Source organism: Nannospalax galili, unplaced genomic scaffold (genome assembly GCF_000622305.1).
Source record: "Nannospalax galili isolate Female #2095 unplaced genomic scaffold, S.galili_v1.0 scaffold589, whole genome shotgun sequence".
Taxonomy (NCBI): domain Eukaryota; kingdom Metazoa; phylum Chordata; class Mammalia; order Rodentia; family Spalacidae; genus Nannospalax; species Nannospalax galili.
In genome coordinates, this window is record NW_008360324.1 from 6,122,194 (window position 1) to 6,147,659 (window position 25,466).

General features: G+C 45.4%; 1 protein-coding gene across 3 annotated transcripts in view; it reads right to left on the minus strand.

Annotated features, from left to right (window-relative positions):
• LOC103727593 (transcriptional enhancer factor TEF-3) overlaps positions 1-25,466 on the minus strand; it is an 82,703-nt gene that overhangs the window by 52,301 nt on the left and 4,936 nt on the right. The gene's annotated exons all lie outside the window — the stretch shown is intronic.

Consider the following 25,466-nt stretch of genomic DNA (forward strand, 5'->3'; position numbering starts at 1 on the left):
GAACCAAGTGTGAAGTATTTGTAAAAGTAAGATGTTAGGGAAGAGTAAAAAAACCGCCCCCCCCCCCCCCCCCATGGGGCCCCCCCCCCCCCGCCTTTGTCAGATGGTGTGGTCTCTGGGCTTTGCCCCTCCTTATACCCTGAAGTTGGGCCCAGAAGAAGCCTGGGAGCACATGAGACTATTCATGTCAGACTGGCCCACAAGGGAGGTTTTCTGAGGACCTGCACTCTATGTCCCCAAGATTGGGTCTGTCCCAGGGAAAGCGGGGTAGAGGGTCACCCAAGGCCCTGGGGTATGTTCCTGGCCCTGTGTGGCCCTGCAGCTCCTGGTCCACAGTTGTGACTGGCTGGCCACTCCCACTCTTGCTAGGCACACAGCCCATGCAGCCCTGTCCTATGGCCAGGGTAACGGGGCAAGCCAACCCCAGCCCAGAGAGGATCCCCATTTCTGCTCCTCCCCTAAGTGACCCTCCAGGGCCTGCCAAGCAGGGAGCTGGGTTGGAGAACAGATGGTACTGCTCCCTAGACCATGTGCCATGGACAGAGGAATAAAAATAATCCGAGACTTGCCTCTTGGGCCCTGGCCTGAAGACTTCTAACTCTGCCCCTGCCCCACCCAAAAGCCACCAGATGGCCTACCCAGGGCAACCCAGGCCTGAAGAACATGTCATACCACCCCAGGGCCCATAGGTGCTGGTCACTGAGGAATTCTCAGAAGATTGAAGAATGTATGGGATTCTTTTTTTTTAAGATCTTTCTAAGGATCAGAATCCTGCCCTCCTCTAGAAACATTGCCAAGACAGGAAGGCAATTTCCATCTGTAGAAGCCACAGCTAGGGACAGGCAGGGTGTGTGTGTGGTGGGGGGTGGTGACTAGAAAGCAGTCAAACCAGACCTCTAGGAGCTGGGGTTATAGCATAGCTCTGTGATAACAGCATTTGCCCACCCTCAGACCCCTGAAGTTGGTCCATCCCCTTCCATGACCACAGAGATCTCTCACCCCCATTCAACTCCCCCAGCCACCAAAGCCCACAATACACAATGTTCCTGTGACAAGCCAGACCCTGTATAGTGATCTCATCTATGCTCACTTATTCCCTAATTGGAAAACAATATTATTCTTCACACATCAGTGCTACACACACACACACACACACACGCACGCACGCACGCACGCACGCACGCACAAACACATGCACATACTCCTGGTACTACCCTTAATGAGATGAGTCTGCCAACAGTTTCCTTTCCTTAGGCCAGGACAAATATATTGTTCATTTCTCAACATATACAATGGGGTACACTCTGGTAAACTACCCTGACGTAGGGGGGGCGGTTTATGCCTGTAATCACAGCACTATGGTGGCTAAGGCAGGAAAAGAGTTTAAGGCCATCTGAGAAACTTTCATACTGACTTCCATAGTAGCTGCATCATCCTACACACCCATCAACAGTGAATAACAAAAAGCAACTGATAAAGAACTTGGTAAGACTACATGGGTGCACTTACATACATGCAAGCAGGACACTCGTGACATGACTTAGGCAACTTATGGAAGGAAGACTTTATTTGGGTTTACAGTTCCAAAGAGAGGGTCCTTAATGATGGGGGAGGAAGTTGAGATGGTATTTTATCACAGCAACAAAAAGCAACTGGTACAGAACTTGTTTCTAGAGGGGGCTGGAGAGATGGCATAGCAGTTAAAGAGCACTGGCTGCTCTTACAGAGGACCCAGGTTCAGTTCCTAGCACCCACATGGCAGCTAACAGTAACTCCAGTCCTAAGTGATCCAACGTCCAATGTCCTCTTCTGGCCTTTGAGGTCACTGAATGACAAAAGTACACTTACATACATGCAAGCAAAATACTCATATACATAAAATAATAAAATAAAACAAAATAAAGAGATGGAGAGATGGTTCAGTGGCTAAGAGCACTGGCAGCTCTTTGCAGAGGACCTGAGTTCAGTTCCCAGCACCCAAGGGTAGCTGAAACTGCCTATAACTCCAGTTCCAGGGGATTTAAGTCCTCTTCTGACCTCCATAGGCATTGGCATGACATGAGCTCACTTACATACATGCAAGCAAAACACTCATATACATAAAATTAAAAAATAAAATTTTTTAAATAAAAAAAACTTTTTTGGTCTTTTTGAGACAGGGTCTCCCTGTAGCCCCAGCTATCCTGGAACTTGCTATGTAATCCAGGCTAGCCTTGAACTCACAGAGATTTGCCTGCCTGTTTCCCAAGTGCTGGGATTAAAGGCATGCACCACCACACCTGGCTATAATTATTTTTTTTTTTTTTTTTTGTATTTTTGAGATAGGGTCTCTGGGTAGCCCTAGCTGACTGGAACTCGCTATATTATATAGACCAGGCTAGCCTCAAACTCAGAGATCCACCTACCTCTGCCTCTGGAGTGCTAGGATTAAAGGTGTGTGCCACCACACCTTGTCTTTTTAAGACAGGGTGTCCCTGTAGCCCCAGCTGACCTGGAACTCACAAAGATCTGCCTGCCTCTGCCTCCCAAGTGCTGGGATTACAGGCGTGTGCTACAATGCCTGGCCTTAAAAAACTTTTTTTAAAGGACTTGGTTTCAGAGAGTAAGCTGTTGCTGTGAAAAAACCTGACCTTCAATTTGTTGTTGTTGTTACTGTTGTTGAGAGATATGGAAGACTTTGGAACTTTGGACTAAAAAAGCAGTCAAGTGCTGTAAGCAGAACTTAACAGGCTATGGTAGTAGGTACTGGAAGATAGTATTGTCAAGAGTAATTTGGACAACAGAGACCTGGCTTATGAGGTTTCAGAGGGAACAATATTAACAACTACACTAGAAGCCATTCATGTATATTTGAGCAAAGAATCTGGCTGCCTTCTGTTCAAGTCCTAAGAACTTGCCTGAGGCTAAATTTAAAAGTAATAGACTAATTTCTTTAGCAGAGGAAATTTCAAGACAGTAGAACATTATTCTGTGGTGTGGTTATTACTGATGATTCTTATGCAGGTATACAATGAAAAAGAGCAAATGGAACAGAAATAGAAAATTGCAGTTTGGAGAGAAAAAGCACTAGAAAGCCTAATGTTATAGCCAAAGTATGTGCTAGAAAAGAGTCTATAATTGTTAAAGACATTAGCCCCATCAAGGAGAGGCCTCTTGCTCTGGACTGGGACACTGGGAAGGGGCCCTGGGGGCAAGACTCCACCCAGCTAAGCTTCCTATTTGTGAAAGGAGAAAGCTTAAAGGTTTTCTGCTCCTAGAAAGCAATTGTATCAACATTCAAAAGCTTCTGTTAACGTGGTTGAAGAATGCAGAGGGTCCATCCCAAACTTTAGAGGCATGAAAGATACAAGAGTGACGGGGATTTTTCCTCTGAGGTTTCAGAGAAAACACTGAGGTCAGACAATGTCTGGCAGGGCTGGAGAAGGCCTTGGGAGGCCATTGTGTGAAGCGCAAAAGTGAAGCCTGGGCTGTGGTGAAGACCCTAAGTTGTTTGGAGATGCCAGAGTGATGAGACAACTGCCACGGAGAGCTGCACACAGGGCGTGGAATCAGCCCAAGAAGATGTACACTGCAGGCAGGGAAGCTGGAGGGGAAGAGTCATCTAAGCCCTTAGAAACTCAGACATGAAGCCACAGGATTTGGTGTTTGTCCTACTGGGTTTCGGTCCTGTTTTAGTCCAGTATTTCCTCACTATACCTCATTCGTCCCTTTTGGAATGGTAACGTGTATTCTGTGCTACTATTGGAAGTACGTAATTTGTCTTTTTTATTTTACAGAGGTCACAGTTAAGAGATTGCCTTCAGTCTCAGAAGAGACTTTGGACTTTTGAACAGTGTTAAGACTCTTAGAGACTATGGGGAGCCAGGCGTGGTGGCTCTCACCTTTTAATCCCAGTACTTGGAAAGCACAGGCAGGGGGATGATCTCTGTGAGTTCAAGGTCACCCTACCTTGTAGACTTCAAGATATACACAGCAAGTTCCAGGTCATCCAGGATTACGTAGTAATACCCTATCTAAAAAAAAAAAAAAAAAAAAAAAAAGGATCATGGGAACTTTTAAAGTTGAAACAAATGTACCTTGCATTATGATATGGTTGTGAGTCTACGGAGGCCAAGAAGTAGAATGTGGTCATATGAATGAGAAATGTTCCCCATAGGCTCAAGTATTTGAACACTTGGTCCCTAGTTAGTGGTGTGTTTGGGAAGGTCATGGAACCTTTAGGAGGTCTAGTCGTGCAGGAGGAAGCACATCATTGGGGACAGACATCACAGCAACAAAAAGTAAATGATTTACCAGATAACGCAAAACAGAACTTTGTATATCTCATGAAATTTATCCAATACCTATTATCCAAAAACTGCTAGCAACACGGGACACTATGACCATGTGGCTGGTTGGGAGCTGTGGTTCACCACTGCTGCCCACATGACAAAAGCATACTACATTATCTCTAACCATGGAAAAGCACAAAATTTAAATTTCAAACAATTTCTGTTGAATGTATATCACATACCATCCTAAGGTAGAAAAATGGCATGTAGGTAGGGAACAGTCAGTACCGCTAACTCATGGGGGTGTCATATGTGATAAATAAACAATCCTCTAATGGTCCCCAATTCAAATAGGAAGTGATAGAAACTGAAACTCAGAATGTTTTTAAGACATAGCTGGATGGTGAATTAAGAGCCTAATGACTTGGGATACAAGGGCAGAAATGGTTCCTTCTGCCCTCTCTCTACCTACCTCTAATTCCAAGAGCTATGGAGGTTTAGGCCAAGGGTTCTAGCCACACCAAGACCCTCATGCCTGTGGGCTCTGACATCCTGACACCTTATACCTCTATCCCTGGAACAGCGTCCTTCATCTTAGTGCCCAACCTGTGAAAAGCTAAGAGGAAAAAGAAAACCCAGGGTTTCCTTCCAGATCCACTTAACCTTCCAGACACATGAGTCCCAGGGGTGCAAGGACACAGGAAGGGGCTGAATTGTTGAAGTAATTCAGGGTGGGAACAGGTTAGGGATATAAACCCGTCCCTTTCTGTTTTAAGTACTCCAGGCTGGTGGCCCTCCCTGCAAAGCTTGGTGGCCAAGCTGTAGATAACCCAAATCTTAACTCCAGATGCTCTGCCCTCATCAACCCAGCTGTGGTCACAGAGACACTATGCCCCGTCTAGGACCACAGTTCCTCCCATCACTAGCCCTGCCTATTCCCAGCAGACTGGGGTCTGGAGACTGAGCCCCACTGTCTACACAATACAAAAACTGTAGAAGTTCAGGGTACCCCTGAAAGCCTCCTGATGGGAGGTGTGGGGGAAAGGCTTTGAGTCTTCTCAACTCTGATCTCATCTCAAAAAGAAGGAAGGGAAATTAAGCAAGGGTTGGTGACTCACACCTGTAAGACAAGAAGATCACAAGTTCAAGGCCAGCCTGGGGCTACATAGTGAGTTCCAGTCCAGTCATGAATACAGAGTGACCTTGTCTCAAACAAACAAAAACAAGAACTAAGCAGCCATGGCAGTGTAGGCCTGTAGTCCCAGCACTCAGAAAGCTGAGGCAGGAGGACTGCTATGAGTTCAAGGGCAGCCTGGCCTATAGTACCTCAAAAAAACAAAAACAAACTGGGCTGTTGGCTTCCGCCTTTAATCCAAGCACTTGGGAGGCAGAGGCCGGCAGATCTCCTTGAGTTCAAGGCCAACATGGTCTACATAGTGAGTTCCAGGACAGCTGGGGCTACAAGGAGACCTTGTCTAAAAAAATAAAACAACAAACCCAGAAACAAGCTGGTAGAATGCCTGCCTAGCACAGAGCATGCGCAAGGCCCTAGGTTCAATTTCAGCACTGCAGGAACAAAAGGAGGAAGGGAGGGATGGAGGGAGGGAAGGAAGGAACATCCCAGCCTTCTTTCAGACTTCTCACCACTTTCCTCTCCAGAGTCTAGCTTTTTACCCCATTTTCTCTCCTAAATTCCAAGTTTATTCAGGCTGCTTCCATGGTTAGGCTGGACCTGTTCCTAATTTAATTCCTGCCAAGAGTCAATCAACATACCTTGTAACAGACGTCCAGAAAAACAAGCACAGAAGCCATAAACTGGGGGTAAGTGGTCAGAACAACACTATGAACATGTCAGGTGTCAGGCTAAGGTGGAGGGAGGCAGGAGGCTCAGTGTGACACAAAGGCTCAGGTTCACAGCCCTAAGACCGGGTCCATAAAGACACCCAGCCTATACCACACACTGCATGGCTCAGCTGTACCACTGGAGGAAGACTGAGAAGGAGGCAATTGGAGCAGCCGAGGACAGCCTGTGCTGCAGTCAGTGCCAGGCCAGAGCATGCCCCATTTCCCCAGCCTCCTGCCATGACATCGGCCCCTGTGTACTTGGCAGAGGAGCCTGCAGAGCTAGATTTGCAGAAGGTGCCCAGGACATGGAGGTTCACACATTCTTCCCTGAGAGTGAATGATCTTAATAATGCCATGAGGAGGACAATTTCCCTCGGCCATTCTGTGCCAAGCACTGGGCTAGGCACTAGATACCATCTCTACTTCAATAGTCCTTTGAGGTAGCTAGGCCCAGCCCATTTCACAGATGGAAAAACTGAGACTCCACACAATGCAATGTTGCACCAAAGTCCCATAGCTACTGAGTGACTGGCTCAATCACTTTGCCCCCAAGTTCCATAGCTACTCAGTTGCTAGCTCAGGAGAATCAGGAGTTCAAGGTCATTCTGGGCTACAAGGGAGTTCAAGGCTAGGATAGGCTATAGAGGACCTTGTTCCAAAAATAAAGAAATGGCCAGACATAGTGGCATATAGGCCTTTAATCCCAGAACTCAGGAGGCAGAGGCAGGCAGGTCCCTGTGAGATCAAGGCCAGCCTGGTCTACTCTAGTGAGTTCTAGGCCAGGTAGGACTAATCTAGGCCAGCCTCAAAAAAGATGAGAGAGAGAGAGAGAGAGAGAGAGAGAGAGAGAGAGAGAACACACTACAAGCCGCCAGGCACTGATGACAAAGCCGTGTGAGGCACAGACCCACCTGCAATGCCCTTCAGTCAGGTGTGTATAGGGGAGGGCCCAGTCACCCATGAAGATCAAGTGCAGTCAGTCCTCATAAATCACAGTCTTCAAGTTCATAAATGCAGGTCTGAGAATATTTGTAGTCTCAAAGATCAATAGACAGTATTTACAGAAACCATATGAACATCTGTGGAGTCTGGTATCTAGGATGGTTCGAGGACCCCCGATGCTCAAATGTCATGTACAAAATGGCACGGTATTTCCATATATCACCTACATGTACCCTCCCATGTTCTTTAAATCATCTCATTCTTCGCTCTTAACTCACACTGATCCTCCTGCATGCTGGGATTATAGGCATGAGTCACCATGCCCCACTGATTTCATTATTTAAAATAACCCCAGGCCTGAGAGATGGCTCAGTGGGTAAAGGCGCTTGCTGTGAAGCATGAAGATCTGAGTTCAATCCCCAGGATCTACACGATGCAAGGAGAGAATCGATTTACACAAACTGTCCCTTGTCCTCCACATGTGTACTGTGGCATGCCCAAACCCACACAGACACAAACACACACACACACACACACACACACACACACACACGTGATTTTTTTTTAAAACAGGAAAAAAAAAATAGGGCCAGTGAGATGGCTCAGTAGGTAAAGGCTCTTGCCACCAAGCCTGACAACCTGAGTTCCATCCCTGAGACCCACATGGTGGGTGAACCGAACCAACTCCAGCTAAGTGGTCCTCTGACCTCTACATTCTTTCCGTAGCACACATAACTAAATAAGTGAATAGAGGACTGGAGAGATGGCTCAGTGGTTAAGAGCACTGGCTGCTCTTGTAGGGCACCTGAGTTCAGTTCCCAGCACCTACACGGTGGCTAACAACCATCCATAATTCCAGTTTCAGGGGAATCCAACACTCTCTTCTGACTGCCGCAGGCATTGTACAACATATTGTGTGCTTACATACATGCAGGCAATACACTCATACACAAAAAATAAAATAATAAATAAGTGAATAAACAAATATTTGTAATTAAAATGAATTTTAAAAATAAAATGAACACAGGCACACACCTTTTAAGTTTCTTCATTTTTCTCCACATTAAGTAGAAATTCCGTAAGATAGCATTTCACTAAAAATTATAACGTTTAATGAAGTCATAACATAAACAGAGTAAATGGATCAAGATTGGCCTGTTTCAATTCATTGTTTTTTGGTTGGGACCTCAGCAATACATACCTTGCTATAAATTTCACAGGATATTCAATGGGCTCTACTTTTCTTTTTTTTTTTTTTTTTTTTTTTTGGTCTTTTTGAGACAGGGTCTCCCTGTAGCCCCAGCTGTCCTGGAACTCACTATGTAGACCAGGCTGGCCTTGAACTCACAGAGATCTGCCTGCCTCTGCCTCCCGAGTGCTGGGATTAAAGATGTGTGCCACCATACCCGGCATACTTTTCTTTTTTGTTTGACACAAAGACTATATCGCTGAGGCTGGCCACAACCTTGAGGTAATCTTTCTGCCTCAGCCCCTAAAATGTTGAAATTATAGTCATATACTACCATACCCTGCTGGGTTTTTTGGGTTTTTTTGTTTGTTTGTTTTTGTTTTTGGTCTTTTTGAGACAGGGTCTCCCTGTAGCCCCAGCTGGCCTGGAACTTGCTATGCAGACCAGGCTGGCTTTGAACTCACAGAGTTCTGCCTGTCTCTGCCTCCCCAGCACTAGGATTAAAGGCATGTGCCACTATGCGTGGCACCTGTTCTACTTTTTGCTTGTTTTGGGTTTTTTTTTTTTTTTTTTTTTTTTTTTTTTTTTTTTAAACTCTCTGTAGCCCCAGCTAGCCTGGAACTGACTATGTAACCCCATATGGCCTGGAACTCACAGAGATCCGCCTGCCTCTGCTGGGATTAAAGGCATGCGCTATCACACCCGGCTTTAGTTTTTTAACAGTATTACATTTAGTTATTTAGCTGAATATTTCAGTCAACTAGCTAAGCATAATGAAAAATCTAAAACTGTCCGTGGTATTTGTTAATTGACAGAAAATATGCAAATTATTTGCAAGAAGTCAGCACTTATGTAGGAAAGAAACAAGCTATAAATTAAAGCATAATAAAGAATATAGTACAAACACGTACACACAGACACGAAATATTCTCTATAAAACATATTTACACTCTACCTCCAGGCACAGTGGTGCACACCTGTAACCCCAGCATTTAGAAGAGGAAGCAAGAGGATTAAACTCAAGTTCGACACCAGCCTGGTCTATATAGCAAGTTTCAGGCCAAGAAAGTCTGTAGTGAGACCTTGCCTCTATCTAAATAAATGAATAAAATAAATGAGGGACTGGAGAGACAGCTCAGCATATACTGCTCTTGCAGTGGACCTGAGTTCAGTTCTCAGCACCTACCCAGGCAGCTCACAAGCAACCACCTGTAAGTCCAGTCATGTCTCTGGCCTTGGAGGGTACATGCACACACACATACACATAATTAAAAATAATAAAAATATGGCTGGGGAAATAGCTTAGCTGTTCTTGCAAGAGGACCCAGGTTTGGTTCTCAGCACCCACATGGCAGCCAACAATCAGCCATAACTCCAGTTCCAGTGTATCTGTCACCTCCTAGGCATCACATACATATGGGGTGCATGTACATACATACAGGCAAAACACTCATACCCATAAAATAAAATAAATCCAAAATAAAGATAGTAAGAAATCTTGAAATATTTAAAGTAAATGAATAATTATATATGCTTACATTCTGTCTTTTATATTTGGTTTTGCTATTTTTATCTACTTTTTTTTTTTTTGGTCTTTTTGAGACAGGGTCTCCCTGTAGCCCCACCTGTCCTGGAACTCACTATGTAGACCAGGCTGGCCTTGAACTCACAGAGATCCACCTGCTCTGCCTCCTGCTGGAATTAAAGGCATGCGCCACCACTCCTGGCCCATTATCTAATTATTTTTAACTTTTTAAGGATAAACTTGTTCAGAGCATCATAACAATACCACTTGAATAATATATAAATGATTTTTTTTTTTTTTTATCTTTTTGAGACAGGGTCTCCCAGTAGCCCCACCTGACCTGGAACTCACAGAGATCTGGCTGCCTCTGCTTCCCAAGTGCTGGGATTAAAGGCCTGCACCGCCATGCCTGGCTTATAAATGATTTTCATTAAGAGCAAACAAAATGGTCCCAAGAAAAGACCTGCATGGTATTGCTAAGCACAGAAGATAACGTGCCTAAGGGAGAAAATATGCATGCTAGGCAAGCTTTGTTCAGGCACAAGGTATAGTGTTGCTGGCTGTGGGTCCAGAATGAATGAATCAACTATATATGTTAATTAAACAAGGTGTCTTGGAACAGAAGCACACATAAAACAAGCCTATAAATTAATTGGTTGACAAAAATCTTGTGACCAGAGACTTGTATGAGTGTAACTCCCAAGAGTAATGGCTTAGTATTTGTTTATTTAGTGACTTTATAGGACATAATTACCAAGAAGAACAGGAGTGAACTGTCTTGGTATAGTGATACAGGTCTGTAATCCCAGTACTCAGGAAACTGGGGCAGAAAGATACTAAATTTGAGGCTAGCCTAGACTAGGGAGTAAGGTTCTATCTCAAAACAAGACAAACAAATATAAACACAAGAGTTGGTTGTACCTAGGGAGGAGAACAGGTACAATTAGTATAGCATAAACATCTTGGATGAGGAGGGCCATGTTACTGGGCTCAAGGTCTTGGGAATACCATGTCCAGTGGAGATAGAAATATCAGAAGGTACTTGGATAATTGAAAGGTGGAAACAGCCTGGCTGTCAGTCAACAGATGGAGAGAAAAGCAAAATGTAGTATATCCATACAATAGAAAATTATGCAGCCTGAAAGTTGCATAAAATTCTGATAAATGCTCCAACATGGATGAACCTTGAAAAACATCATACTGAGTAACATAAGCCAGACACAAACAGACAAATGATTTGCTGCCACTTAACATGAAGTACTTAGACTAGTCAAATTCAGAGACAGAAAATATTAGAGTCATTATCAGAAGTTGGAAGGAGGTGGAAACAGTGGTATTTTGTGGAGTACAGAGTTTTTGTTGGGAAGGATGAAAAAAAAAATCATGGAAATGGATGATGATGACAGTGGTGGTTGTATAAATTGTGAATACACTTAAGGCCACAAAGCTCTACACTTAAGATGGATGAGCTGGTGGTGGTGGCACACGCCTGCAATCCCAGCATGTGGGGGGGATGGCTGAGGCAGGAGGATCGCCAGTTCCAGGACAGCCTGTGAAACATGGAGAGCCCCAGACCCAGTCTCAAAAAAACCAAAAATTGGCATCAAGTGGTGGTGCACACCTGTGATCCCAGCACTTAAAGAGATTGGAGGACTCCTGTCAATTTGTGGCCAACCTGGGCTATACAGCAAGTTCTAGTCCAGCTTGAGTTACAAAGTATCAGAAAAAAAAAGGAAAGGAGGGAGGAAAGAAGGGTGGGAAGGGAAGTTAACAAAAATTGCAATGATGAAAACCACAAAAATTCAATAAAAACTATAATGACGAAGATGATTTTATATTATGAATATAAACATATATTTGACTGACTAAGGTACTGGGGATTCACACACTGGACCAGTGTATTCCACAACTAAGCTACATCCCCAATCCTCTTTTTACTTTTATTTTGAGATAGTCCCTTGTTGGTCTTGAACTCATTGTATAGTCCAGGCAGGCACTGCACATGCCCTTCTCCTGCCTCACCTGCCTCAGCCTCTGGAGTAGCTGGGATTACAGACTTCTATTACCAGGCTCAGCCTGTTAAGAATATTTTAACTATGAGGGTTTTTTGTTTGTTTGTTTGTTTGTTTGAGACAGTGTCTTCATATATAACCTGGGCTGTCCTTAAACCTAAGATCTGCCTGCTTTGGCCGTTATCCATTGGTACTGGGGTCACAGGCATGTTCCAAGGCCCTTAGAGGGTATTAAGAAGCCAGGTTCACACCTTTAATTCCAGCACTTGGGAAGCAAAGACAGGTAGATCTCTGAGAATGCAAGGCCAGCCTGGTCTACACAGCAAGTTCCAGGCCAACTAGGGCTACATAGTGAGACCCTGTCTCAAAAAAAAAAGAAGACTCAGAATCAGAATCAGGAATATAAAAAGATGTGCAGAGGTACTTCAGAGGGTGTGGTTCCAAAATACAAAAGAGAAAAGTGGCCTATTTGTAGCTGAAAATGAAAATTAACAAAACAAGAAAGTTCCCTGACAGTCATATGTCAGAAAATTCCTGGGGAGGAAAGGAAGGAGAGGACATGGAAGAAGAAAACAGTCCAGCAAAGAAATTGGCTGACCCGGGCAGGGCCAGGTGATCAGCTAGAAAAAAATGGACACTAGTTTGACTTTAAAAAATTGGGCTTATGGGGCTGGAGAGATGCTTGGTAAGAGTACTGACTGTTCTTGTAGAAGACTGGGGTTCAGTTCCCAGAACCCATATGGTGGTTAACAACCATCAGTAACTCTATTTCCAGGGGGTCACGCCCTCTTCTGACTTCCACGGGCACTGCATAACATGGGTATACTTATATATAAAACACATATATATAAAATAAAAATAACTAAATCCAGAAAAGATTTGTTTAAAAAGATTGGGATGAGATAGGCTTGGTGGCATGCCTTTTGTCCCAGCACTTGGGAGGCAGAGGCAGACAGATCTCTGTAGATCAAGGCCAGCCTGGTATATATAGAGCAAAATGATCTACATACCAAGTTCTATAGCCTGCTGGGGCTATAGGGAGACCCTGTCTCAAAATCAAACAGAGCTAGAGAAATGGTTCAGCAGTTAAGAGCACTGGCTGCTCTTGCAGATAACCTGAGTTCGATTCCCAGCACCCACATGGTGGCTAACAACCATCCTTCACTCCAGTTCCAGGGAATGTAATGCCCTCTTCTGATCTCCCTCTAGAAAGATGGGACTTTTGGGAGGGAGGCAGGAGGAAGAACCCACAAGCTCCTCAGAGAAAAGATGAATTGGAACAAAAAGCCCGACCAGGACAGAGGTACAGTGGGATTCAGCACTTATTAGACCTCTGTGAACCTCAGTGCTCACCCAAAATACAACCAGACCACAAGTGGTTGGGCATCGACTGAAACCAGCCAGGTGTGGTGGTGTGGAGGCCCTGGCCTCAAAGATAAACAAATAAATGAAATGGAAGATGCCTCAGAGCCAGACAAGCACAAGAGTTGCACCTTCAAGGTAACTGATGTGTTGTTGGGTGGGACCAAGGAGGAGGAGGCAGTGAATGAAGAAAAGTAGATTGGGGGGGGGGGCAGGGGAGGAGCCTCCTAAGCAGAGGTGGAGGGGAAGAGATCAAGAAGTAGAGATATGAGTACCTTAGAGACTACAGACCTCAAACACAGCCTGAGGCAAGGCCCCCAGGTGATGGCTGCGTAAGTGAAGACACCCAGGATCCCAGACTCTAGCTCTTCAGGAGTTGGGGAGTCTGACCCCAACTAGCCTTTCTAAGCAGGTGGACTGTGGGTGACTGTAAAGCGGTCCCTAACACCTCCAGAAAGTGGGTCACAGCAACTAGCATCCACACCCCTCCTCTACCACCTGCCTAGGGCCCCACAGGTGATGAAGTTGTGATGAAACAGGTTCGAGGCCCCTGGGAATAGGCTGAGAAGGAGAATCAGGCTTCAAGTTCAGGTTTACAGTAGACTGGTGGGACCTCTAGAGACAGGCACTTCCCCTCTATGGGCTTTCAGTGGCCCCATTTGCAAAACAAAAAGGTCAGAACAGTGGAATATCATTCAGTGATGAAAAAGGCATTTGCTATCAAGTCATGAAAAGACTCGTGAACAGCTGAGTGAAAGAAGGCATCTGAAAAGTCTGCATTCTGTATGATGCCAACTATCCGTCCTTCTAGAAAAGAGAAAACTTGGGGGCTGGAGACATGGCTCTGGGAAACAGCATTTGCTGTGCAAGCATGAGGACTTGAGTTTGGATCCCAGCACCCATGTTTGGCCACAGGCCTGTACCCCAGTATTGGAAGGGAGGTGGAGACACGTGGATGCCTGGGACTTGCTAGCCACCAGCCTAGCACCAGGTTCAGCGAGACCCTGTCTCAAGAGAATAAAGTGGAATGTGAGAGCGCACATCACTCGCTGTCCTCTTCTGGTACCCACACATGTGCATGCATGCATGCATATACCTACACCTCACAGGAAGGGAGAGAGGGAAGGAGGAAAAGAGGGGAGGGAGGGAAGAACCAAACTCTGGGATAATGGGAGATCAGAGATTATCTGGGGCTGGAGGGGAAAGGAGCAGTGAGGACTTTTAGGGCAGTGACACCACCCTACATGGTACTGTGACAGTGGGCACATGCACTTACATACATAACAAAGACAACAGTGAACCTATGAGCCTCAAGGTTATCAACACCAGCTCGTCAATTATAATACACGCTCCACACTAATTTGAGATGCTACTAATCAAAGAAACTGGGGAACTCTACACTTTTTGTTCAGTTCTTCTATAATCCTCAAACTGCTGTTTATTTTATTTTATTTTTTTATTTTTTGGTCTTTTTTTAAGACAGGGTCTCCCTGGAGCCCTAGTTGGCCTAGAACTCACTTTGTAGAACAGGTTTGCCTTGAACTCACAGAGATCCTCCTGCCTCTGCCTCCCAAGTGCTGGGAATACAGGCATGCGCCACCATGCCCAGTTTTTATTTTATTTTCTTAAGATTTTACTTATTATTTTTATTTTTTTTTCTATATGTGAGTGTATTGTCTGCATGTGTGCAAATACACCCTTGTGCAATGTCCACGGAGGTCAGAAGAAGTCATCAAATCCCCTGGAACTGGAGTTACAGAGCAGTCATCAGCCGCCATGTGGATGCTGGGAATCAAAACCAGGTTCTCTGCAAGAGCAGCCAGTGCTCTTAACTGCTGAGCCATCTCTCTAGCCCTTACTATTTTTAATTATGTGTATGTGTGTGCCTGCCTGTAAATGCAGGCACCTGAGGAGGCCAGAGGCATCTAAAACTGCCCCCAGGGCTGGAGTTACAGGTAGTTGTTAGCCACCCCATGTGAGTGCTGGAAACAAATTCTGGTCCTTTGCAAGAGCAATACAGGCTCTTAACAACTGAGCTATTTTCAAGTCCCCCAAACTGCTATTTTCAAAAGTCTATTTAGCCAGGCATGGCAATGCAAGCGTTTAATCCCAGTACTTGGGAGGCAGAGGAGGGTGAATCTGTGAGATGAAGCCAGCCTGGTCTATGTAGTGCGTTCCAGGCCAACTGGGGCTATAGAGAGACCCTGTTTCAAAAAAAAAATCTATTTAGGGTCAATAGAATGTCTCAGTGGGTAAAGGTACTGGCTGCCAAAGTGTGACAGCCCAAGTTCATTCCCCAGGACCCACATGGTAGGAGAGAAGGGCTATTGACCTCCGTATGGGTGCCATGGTGAGTGCTTTTGAATGCGTGTATGTGTGTGTGTGTGTGTGTGTATATGAATATATATATGAAAATGTAATTTTTTTTTCCGTCTTTTTGAGACAGGGTCTCCCTGTAGCCCCAGCTGGCCTGAACTCATTGTATGTTCAAGGCTGGCCTTGAACTCAGAGATTCGCCTGCCTCTGCCTCCCCAGTGCTGGGACTAAAGGCATACATCCTAACGCCCAGCAGAAAATGAAATTTTTTAGAGTCTATTTTTTTAAAAGGAGAGGAGGTTGAAAGCAGAGAAGAGGGAAAACTTGCTCCTGAATTCTGTTCTCCCTGGGGCCTTTCCTTGGGGTTCCAAACTAAAGCAAAAGTGATGAAAGACCCTGAGAGGCCAAAGGACTGAGGAAGGAGCAGCTGGCTTTGCCTGGGAGCAGCATACCCTGAGGCAGGGCTGAGCTCATCCTCAGTGGCTCTCCCAAGGATCCTGAGCTGTCCCTGGCCTGCCAGGACCTGAGGCTAAGACCAAATCAGTAAGCCTTGCACCACACTCAGCTCAAGGCCTTCATTCTCTGGACAAAAGGCCTACCCCAGGGAAGAATGAGCACTCCACTAGAGGACAGTGCCAGGCTCCCCAGACACAGGAGAGCAAGGACAGCCTGGCTCAGATAAGAGGCAGGAAGGAGCACTCACCTAGCCCTGCTCAAGTTTCACAGAATGTTCAGAGTCACAGGTACAGGGATGAGGACCAGAGATGCCCTGGTTAACCTGTTAATGGACTGAGGTCACTATGGCCAAAGATCCACCCTGACCCAGAAAACTCACTCCACTGAGTCCCTGTCACTCAGCCACACACCCAGCACCCCTGCAGACAGACCTGTCAATCACCCCACCTCCCATTCCAGAACGAATGGTCATTCAGTTTGGAAACAAGGCCATGTAAATGGCTGAGGTGTATGCGGGGGCATCAGCCCTTGTTTTTCTGGGTGGAGACAGCCCAGCCTGACCCAGCAGGCTATGAGCAGTGGACGAGGCACCACCAGCCAGCCAGGGGGATGCCCATCCGAGACTCTTACTCTGAAGTGGGCTCCATGGCAGGTGTTAAACCTAGGAAAAGAACTTTAGGGAAGGCCCTGTCTCACCTCTTTTCCACATTCCCTGGGCTCTACGTTCCTCAGCCCAGGTCCCACCTCTGCCCTCAAAGAGAGGGCACCAAACACTTTCCAAGTCTCTTACACCCATCATCTTTCTTGGATTCCCGCCCCTCCCCCTTAAGTGTGGCTCACATATAACCCCCGCATTTGGGAAGCTGAGCCAGAAGGACAGGCAGGCTATAAAGTGAGACTCCATGTCTCAAACAAAACATAAAAATAAATCTCTGAAAATTAATAAAGAGGGTCAGTGAGATGGTTCAGCCGCAGGTAAAGGTGCTTTTCAGTTCCCAGGACCCACATAGTAGAAAGTGAAAAATGACCCCCACAAGTTTTCCTCTGACCCCCACATGTGCTCATCCCCCATAAATAAATAAATATAATTTTAAAACTTAACGGGTGCACTCACATACATGCAGGCAATACACTCATACACATAAAATATAAATATGCCGGGCGTGGTGCGCATTCCTGTAGTCCCAGCACTTGGGAGGCAGAGGCAGGCGGATCTCTGTGAGTTCAAGGCCAGCCTGGTCTACATAGTGAGTTCCAGGACAGCTGGGGCTACAGGGAGACCCTGCTTCAAAAAGACAAAAAAATAAATATTTTTTTTTAAAAAGTGTTCAAACCAATCAAGAGGAAACGTATACAAAAATCTGGACAAAAATTTCAATGTTATAAGCATATGAGATGTTCAACATCACTGGTCATTAAGAAAATGCAAAACAAGGGGTCTGGAGAGATGGCTGAGTGGTTAAGAGCACTAGTTTTTCTTGCTGAGGACCTAGGTTCGATTCCCAGCACTCACATGGCAACTAACAACTATTCTAACTCCAGTTCCAGGGGATCCAATGTCCTCTTCTGTCTTCCACAGGCACTGCATGACACAGGCACACTTACCTACAAGCAATACACTCATATACATAAAATAAAAATAATCAATAAAATATTATCTAAAATGCAAAATAAGTTGGGCATGGTAGCACACGACTTCAATCCCAATACTTGGGAGGCAGAGGCAAGTGGATCTCTATGAATCTGAGGCCAGCCTGGGCTGCATAGTGAGACCCTGGCTCTAAAACAAAACAAAGCAAAATAAAACCAATGAGTCTCCACTACACATCTGTAAGAATGGCAGGAAAAAAGTAAAATGAATATAATAAAGCACTGAGAACCCAAGCCCCAGTGAACGCACAAGCAGTGTTGCTAGTGGGAATGCAAAATGGTGTGCTTTGTAAAACACAACAGTCTGGCAGTTTCTTAAGGCAGTAAACATCTATTACAAAAGACCCAGCAGTCCCATTCCTAGCAGCAGGGCGTGGTGGCACAGACTGGTCTACGTAGTGAGTTCCAAGCCAGCTGGGGCTACAGGGAGACCTTGTCTCAAAAAGACAAAAAAAAAAAAGACCCAGCAGTCCCATTCCTAGGTATTTATACAAAAGAAAAAGCCTCTGTCCATGCAGAAGCAGTAAACACCCATTAATAGCAGTTTTATTCATATCTAACAGACATTGGAGACAATCTAGTGAAGAGTAAACACACTGATGTATCCATTCACAGTAATGGAATACTACTCAGTACTAAAAAAGAACAAGCTAGATAAATATAACAACTTGGCTGGCTAGCACAGCCATTACGGCAAGTGAAAGAAGCAAGACCCAAAAACCTCTGAACTGTATGATTCATGACTTTCTTAAAAAGACAAAATCACAGGACTATAGGACAGACTGGTGTTGTCAGGAAATGGGTACAACTATAAATGAAATTTAAGGAATTGACTGTAATGGTGAATATACAACCCCATGCATTTGTCAAAACCCATAAAATAGTACACCATAAAAAGCACATTATACTACATAGGAATGTAAAGTAACTCCTAGGCATAGGAGTTACATAGCTCAGAGGTAGCTTGACTGCCCAGCATTCCTGAGGGCCTGAGGTCAGTCCCCAGCAACACAAACACACACATGCCCACTGCACACATACATGCTACACACACACACCACACATATACACACACACACCATACATGCATACACATACATACACACATATATGCACACCACACATACCATGCTACACACACACACCACACACACATACATACCCACACCACACACGCACACACATACACATACACAGAAAATATACACACAGCACACATGCATGTACACAAATACACACACACCATGGTATACACACACACAGCACCCCTCTACTCTGCACAGCTCAAATCCACCTCATTCATAACCCCCCACAGTGATCAAAGCATGCAGTCCTCATGGGGACATTTTCACTCTGCTCAACTATTTCTTCCTCTACCCGTGTCCCTTTCTCTTGCACACACCACACAACTCTACCCATTCTCAACATTGTCTCTCCATCACCTCCAGGAAGCCTGCCTTGGCTCCTCAGACTGGCTTCCCCCAACCCCCAGGCACCCACAGCTCTTATTCATGCCTCTAACTAGCCCTTCCTTCCTCTTGAAGATTATCATTAACTATTCAGTCTCTACATCTCACTGACTATCAGGCTAGGGTCCAGGCCATCATCCACATTTGTCCCAAAACAAGCACAGTGGATGCTCTGTGACAGCTGTGGACTGGCTTGAGGGCTGAGGTCAGAAAAGGGGAGCCACAGTGTGCTCTAGGGGTACAGGATGCTATGATACAGTGTTCCCCTTGGATCAACAGGGCAGTTATTGCTTAAACTCCCAAGTGCTGGATGTGACCCTCCCTCCCATCCCAACCTGAGGTCCTAGATTTATGAAGGACCATTTCCCAGAATACTTTGCTTCCTGCACATCAACCAGCACAGTTCCAGGCTCCTGGCAGACAGATGCCCCTTCATCCCAGAGCCATCACCTCTCATTTCAGGCCCTCTCTGCAGTCTCAGGCAACTGTGTCCTCCCAAGTCAACTGCACAGTACAGAACTACAACAGTGGCACAGACCTAGCACAGGAGCACTCTCCAGGCTATGCCGAAATTGGGCTTTTCCAAGCATAGGACCAGCCCCTCCTTCAAAATTCCAACTTGTCTAGTTTTTAAGGACCATCTAGAAACCATTTATTTGACAAACACTTACACAGTGCTTAGGAGGTGCCAGGCACTTTACAAATATTAACTCATTTAATCTTCACATCAATTGGTTCTATTAACCTTATTTTTAAAATGTTTTTATTGCATTTGTGTGTGTGTGTGTGTGTGTGTGTGTGTGTGTGTGTGTGACATATAGTGCTCGTGTGGAGGTCAGAGGACAATTTGCAAGAGTCAGTTCTCTTCCAACATGTGGATCTTAGGGGTCAAACTCAGGTCATCAGGCTTGGCAGCAAGTGCCTTTGTCCACTAAGCCATCTTGCCAGCCCTCTTAATCTTTTTGTTGACACAGGGTCTTGCTCAGGTGCCTTCAACTCTGAAATCCTCCTGCCTCAGCCTCCATCTAGAGTGCAGGGATCACAGACATGTGCCACCACATCTGGCTTCTAGAAACATTTTCCTCTTCATTCTGCAGAGGGGAAACTGAGGTACACCACTGTTAGACAGCCTCCCAAGGTCCCACTGCTGCTAAGTGACAGGACAGAGACACCCAAGCACAGTGGCTGGAAAGCTACACTGTCCAAACAGTACCCCATGTGGTGGGAAGTGTTGAAATGTGCCTGATCTGAATTGAGATGTGCTGCTACCTGTAAAACATATACTAGATTTCTAACACTATGAATAAATGCCAACTAGGTCATTAATCATTTTTACTTTTTTTTTTCAGTGCCGAAAATTGAATCCATGACCTTGCACATGTAAGGCAAGCACTCTACCACTGATAATTTTACTCTCAATTATATGTTAAAATGATAATATTATAGTAAGTCAAAAGCAAACTTTTTTTGGGGTATTTTTTTTGGTACTGAGGATATAACCCAGAGCTTTAACATTCTTTTATTTATTACTTTTTTTTGTCTCTGGGGATTTTGGTTTTGTTTGTTTGGAGACAGGGTCTCAATGTGTAGCCTTGGCTGGCCTGGAACTCACAAACATCTGCCTGCTTCTGCCTCCCAAGTGATAGAATTAAAAGGTGTGCACCATCAAGCCTGGCCCTTTATTTATTTATTACATTTTATTTTATTTGCTTATTGGGGGAGGAGGTAAATGCCACCACAGGAGTGTAGAGGTCAGAGGACAACTTTGAGGAGTTGGCTCTTTCTCCCACCATGCGGGTCCTAGAAGTATAGAACTCAGGTCATCAGGCTTGGTAGCAAGCACCTTCACTTGCTGAGCCATCTTACCTACCCAAACCCAGAGCTTTTCACATCCAAGGCAAGCATTTTATCACTACCCTGCTACCTCAACCCTTGACTTTTTTGAGAGAGGGTCTTGTTACGTAGCCCAAGATGGCCTCAAATTTACAATCCTCCTGCCTCAGCCTGAGGATGGTGGAATTAGGGCCTTGAGCGCCAAGCATTCCTCTACTGAGTTGTACTGAGGTATACCCCCAATCTTCTGACTTGTATTTTATTTCTGTTGAGTAGCAACCCCTCTGGAGTCTGGGGTCACCTTCCCTGCCTTCATTTGAGGGCAGGACCAAGGTATGGCCTATCTTTAACACAAAGCGGGGGGGGGGGGGGGAATGTGAGTACAGGTGCCTCTAGAGGCCAGAGGTACCAGAAACCCCTGGATCTAGAACTACATGTGGTTGTGAGTCACCCCATGTGGGTACTAGCAATGGCACTTGGGCTCTCTGCAAAAACAGTATGCCTCTTATAATAGATGAGCCATCTCTCCAGCCCCTACAGCCACATCTTTTTTGTTGGGTTTTTTTTTTTTTTTTGGGATATGGCCCTGGCTGACCTGAAATTTGCTATGTAGACCAGGCTGGCCTTAACTCACAGCGTTCCATCTGCCTCTGCCTCCTGAGTACTGGGATCAAAGGTGTTCGGCTACCACACCTGGCTCTATTCTTTTTCTCTAACTGCCCAGACACTTTCCTCTCCCCAGCCTTACCTCGAGATAGGGAGGACGCTCCACCTCCCTCTAGCAGGAAGATCAGGTGGAAAAGTTCCTCCAACATCACCTAGTACAACCTCCCATGCTAAGGGACAGAACCCAAGGCCCAGGACTACAGAAGGGCAGAAGCAGTGGTGCCTAGAGGTCATTCAGTCCAATTTCCCACCCAGGGAAGACAGAATAAGCGACACCTCTCAACATCCCCAGCAACCTCTGTAGGTTCTAGATGGGGATCCAAGCAGCCAATTAATGAAGCTCTGAACAAATCTGTATCACGAAGCAACTTCAGGCCCCATGGACCTCCTCTGATTGGCAGCAAGGAAGGCCTGCCTTCAGGAGTGAGACATGACGCACCTGAGGATAGCTTTAATCCCTCATCCCACCTCTGGTAAAATGCTCAAATACTAGGCAGACAAGGTGGCATATTCCTGGAATCCCACTACTCCAGAAGCAAAGGAAGGAGGATCCAGAGTTCCAGGCCACCTGGACTAAAGATACTTCTTCCTTAGCACAACCTGCAAGGTAGCTGCCACCTCATGTGAAGCATCATGGCTGCCCTCAGACTGCTGGAGAAGTGCAAGATCATCCAAAAAATGAACAAGACATCCATCCAGCACTAGTCTGATATGTCAAAATTAAGCGTAACTGGGGAAAACCCAGAGGTATCAACAAGAGAGTTTAAAGAAAATTCAGGGGCCAGATCCGGATGTCCAACACTCACTATGGGGGCAACAAGAAAACATAGTAGGGGGCTGGAGAGATGGCTTAGCGTTTAAGAGTCATCTGACGGCTCTTGCAAAGGACAAAGGACCTGGGTTCAATTCCCAGCACCCACATGACTGCTAACAGCCATCCGTAACTCCAGTTCCAGGGGATCCAATGCAGGTATTACCCACATGTGGTGTGTTTACATACATGCAGGCAAAACACTCAGAACGTAAAATAAAAACCATAATACAGGGGCTGGAGAGATGGCTCAGCAGCTAAGAACACTCACTGACTGTTCTTGCAGAGGACCCAGGTTTGATGACCAATACCCACGTGGCGGCTACAAACTGTCCTTAACTCCAGTTCCAGGGGAATCCGAAGCCCTCTTCTGACCTCCACAGCACTGCAGGACATGGGTGCACTCTCATGCAGGCAATACACGCATACACATAAAATAAAAGTAATATAGCCGGGCATGGTGGTGCACGCCTTTAATCCCAGCACTTGGGAGGCAGAGGCAGGCGGATCTCTGTGAGTTCAAGGCCAGCCTGGTCTACATAGTGAGTTCCAGGACAGCTGGGGCTACAGGGAGACCCTGTCTCAAAAAGACAAAAATAGATAAATTAATTAATTAATTAATTTTAAAATATATATTTTTTTAAATTTTTAATATGAACTACAATATTTTTAGAAAAGTACATGCTGCCTGGTAGCTTCCAGAAGTTTCTGGTCACAATGTCAAGAAGCTGGAAGTGCTGCTGATGGGCAGCAAGTCTTAGTGTGCTGAGACATATCCTTCAAAAGCCACAAACCATCATGGAAAAGGTTGGCCATCAGAGTCACCAACCCTAACCCCAGGCTGCACAGTGAAGAAAACGAATGGATGTTTTAAAAGACAAAAATGGCAAGCTCAATTTCTTGCTTTTTCCTTTCTTTCTGTTTTTTTAACTGGTCCTGAGATAGAACCCAGGACCCTGCCTACACTTACTAGGCGAACACAGCTACATCCAGGGGTACAGCTCTTAATAAAACAGGATGTCTCCACCTTCAAACACCAATTGCGGCTCTCTAGGTGGCTGGAGTGTCACAGAGCTCACTGGACACAGACCTGCCACTCCACTGCCTCATCTCTAAGTTGTGGTATTATGAACCATTGGCGGCGGGTGGGGGGGTTCTCTAGATTTCTTTCTTATTTTCCAAATTTTCCATAATGAGTCTGTATTAATTTTAACACTTAGAAAAAGAAATTTAAGCCAGGAGTGGCGGCTCACCTGTAATCTCAGCAAGGCTAAGGCAGGAAGAGTGCCATGAGATCAAGACAAGACCAACCTGGGCTACAGTATGTGACTCTGTCAGGGAAAAACAAAAAGCTAGGTGTTGAGGTTTACATCTGTAATCCTAGTACTTAGGTATATGCTGAGGTTGAGAATAGCCTGGGCTACAGGGACTCTGTCTCAAAAGCAAAAATAGAAGATGGAGATGTAGCTCAGCAGAGTGTTTGCCTAGCATGCATGAAACCCTGGGCCCTATCTCCAGCCACATAAACCAGATTTAGTGAGTGACACGTGACTATTACCCAAGCACTCAGGAGGAAGATAGAGGCAGGATTAATCAGGTCAAAGCCATCTTCAGTCACATACATATGAGACTCTGCCTCACTCAGGAAGCAAAAGCAGGTGGATCTCTGTGAGTTCAAGGCCAGCCTGGTCTACACAGGCCTACTGGCCCTACAGGGAGACCCTGTATGAAAAAAACAACAAACAAAAAACACCAAAAAGCAAAACAAAAGTCATAGTGCTACACACCTTTAATCCCAGCACTCTCTCTGAGTTCATGGCCAGCCTAATCTATAATGGGAGCTCCAGGCCAACCAGGGCGACAGAGTGAGACCCTGTCTCAAAACAAGAACAATAAAAACATAGTTCTAAAGGGCTGAAAATGTGGCCTAAGTCCCAGGGTTCAATCCCTAGCACTAAAGGAAAAATTGTTTTCTAAGTAAAAAACTTCTACTTAATCACAGTACTCTAGCCTGCTGAGATGTTTCTGTCTGGTTCTGTCATCCAGTGCTTGCTATCCTCAATACTCACAGAGCTGACAGAGAACCAAGCCAGAGAGAACTGTGGGGTCTACTAGTAGAAAGCCCTCTTGGGAGGGTGTGAGCTCTGTAATTCAGGGCTGGGGACAGTCCTTCAACCAAACCAGTCGCACAACCCTCACAGTCACCTCTCCATACCCAGGAAAACCTTGAGGCTAAAAATCCTACTGAAGGACTGGGCGTAGTGGTGCACGCCTTTAATCCCAGCACTGGGGAGGCAGAGCCAGCCTGCTCTACATAGCATTCCAGGCCAGCTGGGGTTACAGGGTGACCCTGTCTCAAAAAGACAAAAAAAAAAAAAAAAAAATCCCACTAAAGGACTGCAGTATAGCTCAGTGGCAGACTAATACTTACCTACCATGATGCAAGAGGCCCCAGGTTTCATTCCCAGCAGCACAAACAAAATAGAAAGAAAAAAGAAAGAAAGAATATTTCTCCAACCAGAGGCTAGATAGAAGGAAATCATATTGGTGACTAGTTACCTCAAACTCCAATATTCCATGGGAATTTTGTTCAAAAATCTAACCTAGCAGACTGGGGTAAGAGCACTTGCCTAGTATGTACAAGATCCTAGGTTCCATCCCCAGCCCAGCAAAACAGACAAACCAATAAATAAAATAAATCTGACCTAGAGCCTGCTCAAAGGCACACACATTTAATCACAAAACTCAGGAGGCAGAGGCAGGTGGAGCTCTATGAGTTCAAGGCCAGCCTGGTCTACATATCAAGTCCCAGGGCAGTCAGGGCTACACAGTAAGACCCTGTCTCCAAAAAAGCAAAAACTAAAATAAAAATAAAAATTTGACTTAGAATTGGGCAAGGGATGAATAAGAAGGTAGAAATCTGCCATTTCCAGCACCTTCATCCAGCGCCTTGAAGAAATAACTCAGGATAGAGTTTTCTCTACCCTACTCTACTCAGAGTTTTCTCTACCCTACCCCCTCTCAGGTCTGGGCAGTCAGACTATGGTAGCTCTCAAGACCTCCAAGAGCTGACCTATGAGAATCTGGCAACCTGAACTCCCACAAAGCAACTCCAATGG